This window comes from Narcine bancroftii, chromosome 4 (assembly GCF_036971445.1).
Source record: "Narcine bancroftii isolate sNarBan1 chromosome 4, sNarBan1.hap1, whole genome shotgun sequence".
NCBI classification, from domain to species: domain Eukaryota; kingdom Metazoa; phylum Chordata; class Chondrichthyes; order Torpediniformes; family Narcinidae; genus Narcine; species Narcine bancroftii.
Window position 1 is genome coordinate 9,082,632 of NC_091472.1, and position 14,856 is coordinate 9,097,487.

Genomic DNA, 14,856 nt, shown 5'->3' on the forward strand with positions numbered 1-14,856 from the left:
TATGCAATGGCTGGGTATTAATCTTTAATTTTTAAATATTTCTTTGGAAGCCTCAGTCTTGTTAACCTCCGCCAACAAGAGCAAGAAGATTTATGACTAAATCTAAAGCTGAATTCACACTACAATATGCAAGCCCTTCCCAATTATACTTATCAATGCCTGGACTGGTCCCAACTGCCAAAGCGAGGCGACAACTGCACACTTGTAGTAGGTTGTCTGGGCGCCGGTAGCAGCTTCTCCACCTCCCGGGACCGGGACGTCGGTTTGGAATCTTGAAGTTCTTCTTCTTGCTGAGAGATGTTGCTACCTCTTGGAGAGTCTCAAACTTCAGCAGTGGGACCATGGCTTATATTACCCAAGAGTTGTTTACTTCAGATCTTATCTCTTTGAACAAATGATTTAATTATCTTCAAGGTCTCCTGACAGTCTGTGACCAACAAAAGAAAACTACATCTCTGGGGCCTCAGGTGGAAGTTGGATAATGTCCACTGATTCATATGCATCCCTGGGCCCCTTAGTGTAATTTTGGATAATGTCTTCTTGATTCAACTGCATCCTGGGCCCCATGGTGTAAATTAGATTATGTCTGCTGATACTAAAAAACAAACAGGTTCTCAGCCTTGCAGCTGCAGAAGTAAAAAAAAACAGTTTAAATCTTCCATTACAAAGAATGTATGGAAAAATCCATAAATAATTTTTTTTTAAAGTTGCAAAGAGAGGTGGAAGGTGGAGCGAACAAAGAGGCTCTCAGTAATGGAAGAATGTTAAAGAGATGATAAGGCAAAAGATTTGTGACTTGAATGACAATTCCCTACTGTATATGCTGTTGTATAGGACGACTCTATAGGACGATCCCAGAATTTCCACCTAAAATGTTGGTTTTGAGCAATATTCTTTCTATAAGATCGCCCCTGAATCTGGCACTTACCACTGACCAGAGGATGCTCTTAAAACAAATCATAATATTTTAATTTTAGATTCTTTGTCTAGGGTGACCCCTGGTTTTAAAGTGAAAGTTTTAAGTTTCGGATTGTCCTATATAACGGCATTTACAGTAACTCAGGAAACTCTCCATTCCTCAGCAACATGAAACATGCTCATTGGCCCAACTTTGGAGAATCAGAATCAAAATTTATCGTCACGTCGTTTTGTGGCAGCGGTGCAAATATTTGCTATGTTTCATTACATAATAAGAGAAAGTGAGGTAGTGTCTGTGGTTCATTGTTCATTCAGAAATTTGCATACGGAGGGAAAGAAGCTTCTTGGACCATTGGGTGTTCATCTCCAGGTTCCTGTACCTCCTTTCTGATGTTAGCAGTGAGAAGATGGCATGGCCAGGGTGGTGAGGGGTCCTTGAGGATAGAGGTTGCTTTCTTAAGTTCCTCTTGATGAAGTAGAGATCAATGCCTGTGATGGTGTTGGCTGAGTTCACAACTCTCTGTCATCTTTTCCGTTTATGTGCATTGGCATCTCCATACCAGTCCAAACTAGTCCAAATGCCCTCCAGAATACACCTGTACAAAGTTACAGAAGTCCTTGGCGACATACCAAATCTGCTCAAACTCCTCGTGAACCAAAGTCATTGGCGAGCCTTCTTCAAGATTGCATCGACATCGACAGATCTTTTCTATTTCAGATTTTCAGCTACTCCAGGTTTTTTTAAAAAAAGTGCTTTTCTTCAGTTTTTGAAAATCTTGTGCTGGAACAATAGACAAAGAGGTTCAAGCCATCATGAGTAAATACCTGGGCTGGGATGCAGCGGCCTGCGGTATTGAATTTGATATGTGTGTTCAAATCCCACCACAGCAGAATTTAATTACATGTATTAAATAAATATGGAATGGAAAGCTTGCGTCAACAAAGGTGACTTTGGACTGTTATTAATAATTAATTGGGTTCAATAATGTCCTTCAGGAGAAGAAACCAATCATTCGTACCTCGTCTGGTCACTAAACTGGTTCCACATCATCACACTGTTAGTTAAGGAAGAAGATCAAAACCTTGATACAAAATGAATCCAAAATGACGAAGTTTGAGACCATAACATCCCATGCCATAAGACATAGGAGCAGAAGTAGGCTATTCAGCCCATCAAGTCTGCCCCACCGTTAAATCATGAGTTGATCGATTTCCCCACTCAGCCCCACTGCCCGGCCTGTTCCCCGCAACCTTTGAAGCCCTGGGTAATCAAGAACCTCTGCCTTTAACATACACCTAATGATCTGGCCTCCACAACCACCCGTGGCAACAAATTCCACAGATTCACTGCCCTCTGGCTAAGGAAATATATCCTCATCTCGGCTCTAAGTGGGCATCATTCATCCTGAAGTTGTGCCCTTTTGTCCTAGACTCTCCCGCCATTCAACATTTGAAATATTTCAGTGAGATTTCCCTCCACCCCACCCATTGTCCTAAATTCCAATGGGTACAGGCCAAGAGCCGTCAAATGCTCTTCATATGATAACCCTGTCTATCCTGGAATCATCCTTGGAACCTCTTCTGAACCCTCTCTAATGTCAGCACATCTTGTAACTAAAGGAATAATCAAGAGACCTAGAGGTTGAAAGCAGAAATAGGCCCTTCAACTCTCCATCCAAGATCGCCATCGCCTGCTCCAAATTTTACTCTCCCGACATTTGCATAGACTCCAGCTTCTACCACTCAGACCTGAATGTTTATGGGATGTGGTCACTGGGAGAACGTGCAAACTCCCCACCCTAACGTGCAAACCCTAACCCTAACCCTTAACCCTAACCCTAACCCTCCCCACCAACAGCACCCATGGTCAAAATCGAACCCGTGTCCCTGGAATGGCGACACTGTGCGAGTCTGATTCCACTGCCTGAGGGAATCCTGGGGCTTCAGCATTCAAAAAGGGAGCTGTGGCGTGCAAGGAAGGAGAAATGGCAATGGCGTGGGAGGGAAAGAAGATGGGGCTAGTCAGTGGTTCTCAGCCTTTTTCCACTCACATATCACTTTAAGTAATCCCTTACTAACCACAAAGCATCCTACGCCATATCCTATCCCACCAAGACCACCCGTAAATTGGAGGAACCACATGATTTCCCATCTGGGCACTCTCCAACCGGGTGGCATTAACGTTGACTTCTCCAGTTTCTACTAACCTACTCTCCATTCTCCGTCCCTTCCCTCTCCCCTTGTCTCTTTCATCCAGCTCTCCACCCACTTCTCTCTCCATTCACAGAGCCATCCCTCTTCTCCCCTACCTGCTGTTGTGCCCTCCACCCATTACCTCCTGCTCCTCCCCACCCACCCCTCCCTGCTGACCATTTTGTTTGGGTGTCTGCCCATATTTTCCCATACCTGGATGAAGGGTTCAAACCTGAAACGTTGCTTCTGTATCTTGGTCTTGAGTGAAACATGAAAGTCTGCAGATGCAGTGATTGTTGTAAGAACACACCAAACTTCTGGAGGAGCTCAGCCGGACTTTCAGCGTCCATGTTGCTGACGTTTCAGGCCTGAGCCCTTCTTCAAGGAAAAAGCAGAATGGGCAAAAAAGCAAGAAATCTCAGAATTCAGACGGTGCTAGTTGGGGAGGGGTCCAGACCAACACAAGGTGTTAATTGGATATGATAAAGGGAGAGGTGAGAATTGATTAAGTCTGTGCGAGAGGACATCTTTTCCTTGCTATATAAAGTACATGGCTTGACCTGCTGAGTTTCTCCATAGAACCATTGAATACTATAGCACAGAACAGGCCATTCAGCCCTTCTAGTCTGTGCCGCAAACATCAAACCACTAGTCCCATTGACTTGCAACCATTCCATAACCCTCCAGACCTCATCCATGTATCTATCCAGTTTATTTTTAAATTTAAGAGTGAGTCCGCATTTACCGCATCAGATGGCAGCTTGTTCCATACTCCCACCACTCTCTGAGTGAAGAAGATCCCCCCAAACCTTTCCCCTTTCACCCAAAGCCCTGGGTCCCAACCTTTTCCTTTCCACTCACATCCCACCTTAAGTAATCCCTATGCCATCGGTGCTCTGCGATTAGTAAGGGATTGCTCAAGGTGGTAACTGGGTGGAAAGAAAAAGTTTGAAAACCACTGTTTCAATCGTGTGCACGGTTTCAGAACTCCAAAGGAAATGGGCCCCAATGACAATTTGTCTCAGGCAAAGTATTTCAGTCGCAATTGGATCGAAAGCAGTGGTTCTCAACCTTTCCCTCCCACCCACATCCCCTTACAGAGCACTAATCTAAGTCGAAGAAGCCTACTGTCTACACCCCCCATGATTTTGTAGACCTCGATTAAATCTGCCCTCATTCTTCCATGCTCCAAGGAATAAAGTCCTAATAATAAAGTCCAGCATTGTGTTTTTACTTTTTATGACTTAAGGTGGTGTGTGAGTGGTGGGGGGGGGGTAAGCACAGTCTCGACTCGACGGGCTGAATGGCTGGCTCTCCTGCAACTCTTCTGTTCATGGGACCTTGCTGGGCGCACTGGGCTCCCATTGGCGGCAGAACGCTTGAAGGGCGCCAGCCAGGTTATATAAGAATGCAAACGTCCGCTTGAATGACTGATCGATTGCATTTCGCGCTCCCTCCTGTGACCCCCAATTTGCAAGATTCAATGTCAAGCAAGAGTGCTGTTGGGGGGGGGGGGGGGGCTGCTTGGGGGCGCTCAGCCCTTTCCTGCGCAGACGAGCATTGGTGTGCACCCCCCTCCCAGTCTCTCCCGGGCTGAGGTTCCCGGGGAAGCGGGAATGACGGTGCAGAAACCAGGAAGCGACTCAAACGCCGGCGGCCTCTGCAGAGCGAGAAGGAAAATCAGGTTCGGATCCACCCGGATTGGAGTCCTTCTCCAGCAGGACAAGTGCTCAGAGCATCGCCAGAGAGGACATGACCATGTCACACCTGGGATCCAAGTGCCCAGCATTTAGAATCAACTAGCCAATCTACTAGAATCTCATAATTGGAAAAGTCTCTTTATTTTTGAATGCAAAAAACAATCTTACATTTAGGAGAATGAGGGGCATTGAAGTATTTTGAATCTTGAAAGGCGTGGACTGAGTCGATGTGGATCGCTTGTTTCCCATGGCGGGAGAGTAGCCCCTTTGTGCACAGAGATCCCACCAAGATGTCAGGATGTTCTTCCTCCATCGGGAGGGTCCTGACACGAGGCCATGGAGCGTCATGTCGGTGTGGCGGGGGGGACGTGGAATTGAAGCGGGTGGCCATTGGGAGGTCCTTGCCATTGCGGCGGACAGAGCGCAGGCGCTCCGTGAGGCGATCTCCCAGTCTGCGTCCAATCTCTCCGAGGTAGAGGGGAGGCCACAGCGGGAGCGCCGGATGCAGTGGGTGACCCCTGCGGATTCCCAAGTGAAGAGGAAGGTCTGTCTGGAGGGAGCCCCAAATGGCGGTGAGGGAGGAGGTGTGCGGCATTTCTTGCAGTCACGGGGTCAGGGGCCGAGGGGGGGGGGGGTGCGATTGGTGGGAAGTGATGAGTGGGCAAAAGGGTCACTTTCCCTACGGGAAAGTGGAGAAGGGAAGATGTGTCTGATAGTGGGATCACACTGCATGTGGCCATTATGGAGAATCATATGTTGCAGGCAAAGGCAGGTGGGGTGGAAGGGGAGGATGAGGGGAACCCTGATCTTGTTGTGTCAGGAAGGGAAAGGGGCCCAGGGTAGATATGCGGTAAATGGAGGAAATGTGGCTGATTTCACGGCAGTGGTGGGGAAGCCACATTTGTTGAAGGAGGGGGACATCTCGGATCCTCCTCCTGCTTTCCTGCTGCTATCAGACACTCGCAATATGCTCCCACCGGCAAAAGATAAGGCCCTTACACTGTTATTAACTGCACTTGCCTCGACACCTGTGCGACTTGATTTATTCTTGCACTACTCCTTCACAATTGTCTTCCTTATCCATTTACTGAGCTGTGTGAGTTGATTTACCTGGGTAGCATGCAAAACAAAGTTCTTTACTGCATTTTGGCACAAATAACATTAAACAATTTGATTCATTTCAAGAATTACAACAGTAAATGCGCTTCAAGCCGACTTAATGTGCATGAAAAGAAAAGATTTCTCACCCACAAAAACTCTTGAGTTGACCCTTAGTGAGAGAATATTGATCAATTCAATAGACTTGGGTAGAGAGAGAGAGAGAGAGAAAGTCAGTTAATGTTCCAGTCAAAAACCTTTCACTGCTTAACCTTTAGGGACATTCTGTTGAGCATTTCCAGGGATTCATATTTTTGTTTTGGATGAAGAATCGCCTTTGAATGGAATTAAGGTATGGATGAGAGAACAGGAAACAGGGCAGAATTGGTGTACCCTGCAGTATGATACATACCATTCTGACTTGGGAGTCGATTGCCATTACTGCACTGTTCAAATCCTGCGATAACCACCCCAACGGCACAGTGGAAGCACCTTCACTGGAAAGGACTGCAATGGTTCAAGAAAGCGGGCCACCCCCCACCTTCTTGGGGGCAATTAAGGATGAGACATAAATGCAGGCCTTTTCACAATACACTGAAACAGGGAAGAAAAAGGGAATAAAGCTTCATTGATTGATATGTACTTCGTAATTTAAATAATTTAACTTCTTGTGACGTGGATGTTGCTAACAAGGTTGACAGTTATTGCATATCCCTTGCATAGGTTTGGTAGTCTTTCTCTTGAACCACTACATTTTAAGCTTTTCTTCTTGTTCTTTGGCTTGGCTTCGCGGACGAAGATTTATGGAAAGGTAATGTCCACGTCAGCTGCAGGCTCGTTTGTGGCTGACAAGGCCGATGTGGGACAGGCAGACAGGGTTGCAGCGGTTGCAAGGGAAAATTGGCTGGTTGGGTTTGGGTGTTGGGTTTTTCCTCCTTTGTCTTTTGTCAGTGAGGTGGGCTCTGCGGTCTTCTTCAAAGGAGGTTGCTGCCCGCCGAACTGTACTCTTAAGTTTAAATTTAAGTTACTTTGTCACATTATACCGAGGACAGTGAGAGGGGTTCTACTGCAAGCAGTCAAACGGGTTATTTTTACATTTTAAATGTAGGCATTCAGCATGGTAACAGGCCCTTTATGCCCATGAGCCCATACTACCCCAATTGACTTTCAACCCCTGATATATTTTGAACAGTGAGAGGAAACTGGAGCACCCAGAGGAAACCCCACAGACGAGGGGAGAACGCACAAAATCTTTACAGACGGCGTGGGATTCAAACCACAGTCCAGATCACTGGCGCTGTAACAGTGTTGCACTAACCGCTCTGCTAACCGTGTCGCCCAGGTTATCTCTAACACACATATGGTCCTGTAAAGAGCACAATGAAATAATGAAATGAATGATCCATTAACATCAAGCAAGGGCAGCATTAGAGCACTGCTATGGGGTTCATTCAGGAACCTGATGGCTGCAGGGAAGAAACTGTCTTTTGGCCCATTTCTGCATGCTTTCATCCTCTAGAACAGCCATTCTCACTTTTTTTTAGCTAAGGCCCCCGCAGGACTCCACTCAAAATTTAGGTGCTGCAGTCAAGTTTGGGTTTTTTCCATACTTCTCTACTACTGACTATGTAAAAAAAATTAAAAAAATGTATGTGACTTGAGATTAAAAGAAAACAAGGGTTTTACTTAAATGTACTGTGGCCCCTGTTAAAAATGGCTGCTCTTGAATCTTGTTGCCAATGGGAGGAGGGAGAATCTGGACAGGCTTTATAATAATTGCTCATTTAGAGAAAGTTAAAATAAAGCCATTTTTGTTTAATGTTGGTGAGTTCAAGTTTATATTCATGTGGTACTTGAGTCACATGTAGGCCAGACCAGACAGAACCATAGAACATTACAGCACAGACACTGAATACAGGCCTCTTCGGCCCTTCTAGTCTGTGCCGAACCAGTTTTTTTTGCCTAGTCCATCCAAGTACCTGTCCAAATTTTTCTTAAATGTGAAAATTGAGCCTGCATTCACCACTTCAGTTGGCAGCTCGTTCCACACCTCCACCACACTCTGTATGAAGAACTTCCCCCTCATGTCCCCCTAAACGTTTCCCCTTTCATTCTTAACTCATGTCCTCTGGTTTGTATCTCACCTACCCTCAGTGGAAAAAGCCTACTTACATCTGCTGTCTATCCCCCTCAATCAAATCTCCCCTCATTTTTCTACACTTTTGGGGAAAAAAAATCCTAACCTGATTAACCTTTCTCTGTAACTCAGTTCCTGAAGTCCAGGCAACATTCTTTGCACTCTTTCTATCTTATTGATATCTTTCCTGTAGTTAGGTGACCAAAACTGCACAGTTCTCCAAATTTGACCTCACCAGTGTCCTATGGAACTTTAACATAATATCCCAACTCCTACACTCAATACTTTGATTTATATGCCAAAAGCTCTCTTTACAACACTATCCACCTGTTCCACCACTTTCATGAACTTGCATCTCCAAACAATTTAGTGAAACTGTTTGGCTTATCAGATCAGAGCCCATTCTCCAGAGCTGTACAAACACCAGTTTAAACGAATCATATAGGAGCATCTGCAGACGCTGTGGTTACAGTGTAATGCACAAAAGGGCTAGAAAAGTGAAGGGCTCAGGCCCAACATGTCGGTTTTACTTTCTATAGCCGTTGCATGACTTGCTGAGTTCCTCCAGCGCTTTTGTTCATCGCACTACAAATACCAGCTTGTTATCTCGAGATTTAGTGTCATGACTGGACAGCTGAGGTTACAAAAGGAAAATGATTTGTGTTCCCAAATAACGATCCCCACAAAGATCGGGGAAGGGAGTTGGGGAAGCAGCATCTCCATGAACCAATGGGAGAGTCATTGAGTTATCGAATCATCGCATGAATACAGGTCCTTTGGCCCAAGTGCCTCTACTGTCCCACTCATACTGGTCCCACCAGTCCCTCTCAACCTATTCTATCTAGGTATATGTCCAATTTTTGTAACTTTTGCAATACCATCACCTCCAGCAGCCAATTCCATACACCCACTAAGGGGTCAAAAGATTACCCTCAGGTACCTATTAAATCCCCCTCACCTTAAACCTATATCCCCGAGGTAATTACTGATTCCCCTACTCAGGGAAAAAGACTCTGCTTTGATTTGTACCTCGACTCTGCATTGCAACCTTCACCCTCCCTACTTAACAAGGAGTTTGTAGGGAGGGAAACGGAAAACTTGCCTGAATGGTACGCTAACTCACTAAAACCAAGGAGATGATTTTGACTTCAGGAAGGGAAAACCAGAGGCATAGTACTTGGACGTCATTATCTCAGAGGATCGTTCCCGGACCCAATGCACGAATGGCATTGTGAAGAAAGCACGTCAGCGCCTCTACTTCCTCAGTTTGCAGAGGTTCGGTATGACGTCGGAAACCCTGCCAAATTTCTACAGCGGCGTGGTAGAAAGTGAGCTGACCGGCCGCATCACGGTCTGGTCTGGGGACACCAATCCCCCTTGAGCGGAAAGCTCTGCAAAAGGTGGTGGACACAGCCCAGGACATCACAAGCGAAACCCTCCCCCACTATAGAGAAGATCAACAGGGGAACACTGCCATCGCTTTTATTCCTTCTACGTATTACACAGTCAGTTTGTTTACATTTCCTTATCTGTTCAATTGTACCCATTGCCTCAAGCACGATAACAGGCCCTTTCAGCCCACGAGCCCATGACGCCCCATTGCGCCCAGCTGGCCTACAACCCCCTAGTCCATTTCGAACAGGGGGAGGAACCCGGAGTTCCCAGGGAAGATCCAGGCAGAGAGCGTGCCAACTCCTCACAGACAGCATGGGACTGTGTCCAGGGATTTTTTTTAAATCGGTGGCACATTCTTGCCTCGCCGGCAGGAAGGAGAAGCTCGGGGTTGACCTATATGTTCCCTGACAATAAATGAGAAAATCTGGACATGACAAGTGCACCTTCAGTTCATCCCAGAGCCCACCCTTTGGTTCTGCACAAGCGCTTGCACCAGCTGATGGGCTGGGTTGGACTTGGTGCCCCTGACTCCCACGTTGCTCCGGTTCCAGGCTTTGGAGGCTGTCAGGAAGCCTGTGCCTGTGTCTGTGTCTGTCACCCACCCACCGGGAGATAGTGCGGAGAGAGTGAGTGAGCGCCGGCTTCTCTGCGCGACCCCTCCGGCCGCTGGCCAGCCTGAATCGCCCCCCACCCCGCGGTCTCCCCCCTCCCCTCCCATCCACGTCCCCTCCTCCTCGCCCCCTCCACCCTCCCATCCACGTCCCCTCCTCCTCGCCCCCTCCCCTCTCCTCCACGTCCCCTCCTCCTCGCCCCCTCCCCTCCCATCCACGTCCCCTCCTCCTCGCCCCCCTCCCCTCTCCTCCACGTCCCCTCCTCCTCGCCCCCTCCCCTCCCATCCACGTCCCCTCCTCCTCGCCCCCTCCCCTCTCCTCCACGTCCCCTCCTCCTCGCCCCCTCCCCTCCCATCCACGTCCCCTCCTCCTCGCCCCCTCCCCTCCCATCCACGTCCCCTCCTCCTCGCCCCCTCCCCTCCCATCCACGTCCCCCTCCTCCTCGCCCCCTCCCCTCTCCTCCACGTCCCCTCCTCCTCGCCCCCTCCCCCTCCCATCCACGTCCCCTCCTCCTCGCCCCCTCCCCTCTCCTCCACGTCCCCTCCTCCTCGCCCCCTCCCCTCCCATCCACGTCCCCTCCTCCTCGCCCCCTCCCCTCTCATCCACGTCTCCGTCCTCGCCCCCTCCCCTCCCCTCCACGTCCCCTCCTCCTCGCCCCCTCCCCTCCCATCCACGTCCCCTCCTCCTCGCCCCCTCCCCTCTCCTCCACGTCCCCTCCTCCTCGCCCCCCTCCCCTCCCATCCACGTCCCCTCCTCCTCGCCCCCTCCCCTCCCATCCACGTCCCCTCCTCCTCGCCCCCTCCCCTCCCATCCACGTCCCCTCCTCCTCGCCCCCTCCCCTCCCATCCACGTCCCCTCCTCCTCGCCCCCTCCCCTCCCATCCACGTCCCCTCCTCCTCGCCCCATCCCCTCCCTCCACGTCTCCTCCTCCTCGCCCCCCTCCCCTCCCATCCACGTCCCCTCCTCCTCGCCCCCTCCCCTCTCCTCCACGTCCCCTCCTCCTCGCCCCCTCCCCTCCCATCCACGTCCCCTCCTCCTCGCCCCCTCCCCTCTCCTCCACGTCCCCTCCTCCTCGCCCCCCTCCCCTCTCCTCCACGTCCCCCTCCTCTCGCCCCTCCCCTCCCATCCACGTCCCCTCCTCCTCGCCCCCTTCCCCTCTCCTCCACGTCCCCTCCTCCTCGCCCCCTCCCCTCCCATCCACGTCCCCTCCTCCTCGCCCCTCCCCTCCCATCCACGTCCCCCTCCTCCTCGCCCCCTCCCCTCTCCTCCACGTCCCCCTCCTCCTCCTCGCCCCTCCCCTCCCATCCACGTCCCCTCCTCCTCGCCCCCTCCCCTCCAAATCCACGTCCCCTCCTCCTCGCCCCCTCCTATCTCATCCACGTCTCGTCCTCGCCCCTCCTCCTCCCCTCCACGTCCCCTCCTCCTCGCCCCCTCCCCTCTCCTCCACGTCCCCTCCTCCTCGCCCCCTCCCCTCTCCTCCACGTCCCCTCCTCCTCGCCCCCTCCCCTCCCATCCACGTCCCCTCCTCCTCGCCCCCTCCCCTCCCATCCACGTCCCCTCCTCCTCGCCCCCTCCCCTCCCATCCACGTCCCCCTCCTCCTCGCCCCCTCCCCTCCCATCCACGTCCCCTCCTCCTCGCCCCCTCCCCTCCCATCCACGTCCCCCTCCTCCTCGCCCCCTCCCCTCCCATCCACGTCCACTCCTCCTCGCCCCCCTCCCTCCAAATCCACGTCCCCCCTCCTCGCCCCCTCCATCTCATCCACGTGTCCGTCCTCGCCCCCTCCCCTCCCCTCCACGTCCCCTCCTCCTCGCCCCCATCCCCTCCCATCCACGTCCCCTCCTCCTCGCCCCCTCCCCTCCACTCCACGTCTCCGTCCTCGCCCCCCTCCCCTCTCCTCCACGTCCCCTCCTCCTCGCCCCCTCCCCCTCGCCCCCTTCCCCTCCCATCCACGTCCCCTCCTCCTCGCCCCCTCCCCTCCCATCCACGTCCCCTCCTCCTCGCCCCCTCCCCTCCCATCCACGTCCACTCCCTCCTCGCCCCTCCCCTCCAAATCCACGTCCCCTCCTCCTCGCCCCCTCCCATCTCATCCACGTCTCCGTCCTCGCCCCCTCCCCTCCCCTCCACGTCCCCTCCTCCTCGCCCCCTCCCCTCCCATCCACGTCCCCTCCTCCTCGCCCCCTCCCCTCCACTCCACGTCTCCGTCCTCGCCCCCTCCCCTCTCCTCCACGTCCCCTCCTCCTCGCCCCCTCCTCCTCGCCCCCTCCCCTCCCATCCACGTCCCCTCCTCTCGCCCCCTCCCCATCCCATCCACGTCCCCTCCTCCTCGCCCCCTCCCCTCCCATACCACGTCCCCTCCTCCTCGCCCCCTCCCTCTCCTCCACGTCCCCTCCTCCTCGCCCCCTCCCCTCCCATCCACGTCCCCTCCTCCTCCGCCCCTCCCCTCTCCTCCACGTCCCCTCCTCCTCGCCCCCTCCCCTCCCATCCACGTCCCCTCCTCCTCGCCCCCTCCCCTCTCCTCCACGTCCCCTCCTCCTCGCCCCCTACCCCTCCCATCCACGTACCCTCCTCCCTCGCCCCCTCCCCTCCCCTCCACGTCTCCGTCCTCGCCCCCTCCCCTCTCCTCCACGTCCCCCCTCCTCCTCGCCCCCTCCCCTCCCATCCACGTCCCCTCCTCTTCGCCCCCCTCCCCTCTCCTCCACGTCCCCTCCTCCTCGCCCCCTCCCCTCCCATCCACGTCCCCTCCTCCTCGCCCCCTCCCTCCCTCCACGTCCCCTCCTCCTCGCCCCCTCACCTCCCATCCACGTCCCCTCCTCCTCGCCCCCCCTCCCCTCCCCTCCACGTCCCCTCCTCCTCGCCCCCCTCCCCTCTCTCCACGTCCCCTCCTCCTCGCCCCCTCCCCTCCCATCCACGTCTCTGTCCTCGCCCCCTCCCTCTCACCCACGTCTCCTCCTCTTTGCCCCCTCCCCTCCCATCTACGTCCCCTCCTCCTCGCCCCCTCCCCTCTCCTCCACGTCTCTGTCCTCGACCCCCTCCCCTCTCATCCACGTCTCCTCCTCCTCGCCGCCTCCCCTCTCACCCACGTCTCCGTCCTCGCCCCCTCCCCTCTCATCCACGTCTCTGTCCTCGCCCCCTCCCCTCCCATCCATGTCTCCTCCTCCTCGCCCCCTCCCCTCTCACCCACGTCTCCGTCCTCGCCCCCTCTCCTCTCATCCACGTCTCCTCCTCCTCGCCCCCTCCCCTCTCCTCCACGACTCTGTCCTCGCCCCCTCCCCTCCCATCCACCGTCCTCCTCCTCCTCGCCCCCCATCCCCTCTCACCCACGTCTCCGTCCCTCTCCCCCTCCCCTCTCATCCACGTCTCTGTCCTCGCCCCCTCCCCACCCATCCACGTCCTCCTCCTCCTCGCCCCCTCCCCTCTCACCCACGTCTCCGTCCTCGCCCCCTCCCCTCTCATCCACGTCTCCTCCTCCTCGCCCCCTCCCCTCTCATCCACGTCCCCTCCTCCTCGCCCCCTCCCCTCTCACCCACGTCTCTGTCCTCGCCCCTCCCCTCTCATCCACGTCTCCTCCTCCTCACCCCCCTCCCCTCTCATCCACGTCCCCTCCTCCTCGCCCCCTCCCCTCTCACCCACGTCTCCGTCCTCACCCCTCCCCTCTCACCCACGTCTCCGTCCTCGCCCCCTCCCCTCTCATCCACGTCTCCTCCTCCTCGCCCCCTCCCCTCTCATCCACGTCTCCGTCCTCGCCCCCTCCCCTCTCATCCACGTCTCCGTTCTCGCCCCCTCCCCTCTTCATCCACGTCTCCATCCTCGCCCCCTCCCTCTCATCCACGTCTCCGCTCTCCGCCCCCTCCCCTCCATCCACCTCTCCTCCCTCCTCGCCCCCTCCCCTCCCATCCACGTCTCCTCCTCCTCGGACCCTCCCATCTCACCCAGTCTCCTCCTCTCGCCCCCTCCCCTCTCACCCACGTCCCCTCCTCTCGCCCCCCTCCCCTCTCACTCACCGTCTCCTCCTCTCGCCTCCTCCCCTCTCATCCACGTCTGCTCTCTCACCCACGTCTCCTCCTCCTCGCCCCCTCCCCTCTCACCCACGTCTCCTCCTCTTCGCCCCCCTCCCCTCTCACACACATCTCCTCCTCCTCGCCCCCCTCCCCTTTCCACCCACGTCTCCGCCTCCTCCCCTCTCATTCGTCTCCTCCGTCCTTGCCCCCCCTCCCCTCTTCTCCACATCTCTTCCTCTCGCCCCCTCTCCCCCTCTCATCCACGTCTCCGTCCTCGCCCCCTCCCCTCTCATACACGCCTCCTCCTCCTTGCTCCTCCCCTCTCATCCACGTCTCCTCTGTCCTCACCCTCCCTCCCCTCTCACCCTTGTCTCCTCCTCCTCGCCCCCCTCCCTCTCACCCATGTCTCCTCCTCCTCGCCCCCTCCCCCTCTCATCCACGTCTCCTCTGTCCCCGCCCCCCTCCCCTTTCATCCACGTCTCCGTCCTCGCCCCCTCCCCTCCAGCTCCTAGCGAGATGTGTCCCTGAAATCCTTCCAGTGGAGGGAGGGAGGGAGCGGGGGGGGTGCGGGGGGGGGTGAACTGGCGCTGTTTATTGCCTTGGTCCCCTCGCTCTCTCTCTCTCTCTCTCATCTCTCTCTCTCTCTCTCTCTCTCTCTCTCTCTCTTTCTCTCTCTCTCTCTCTCTCTCTCTCTCTCTCTCTCTCTCTCTCTCTCTCTCTCTCTGCCTTCACCCTGATGCAACCAACACCTTAACCGGGATTTCACCCCCAAATTCATCCAAATAGAACCGTTCTCCGGTCGCCA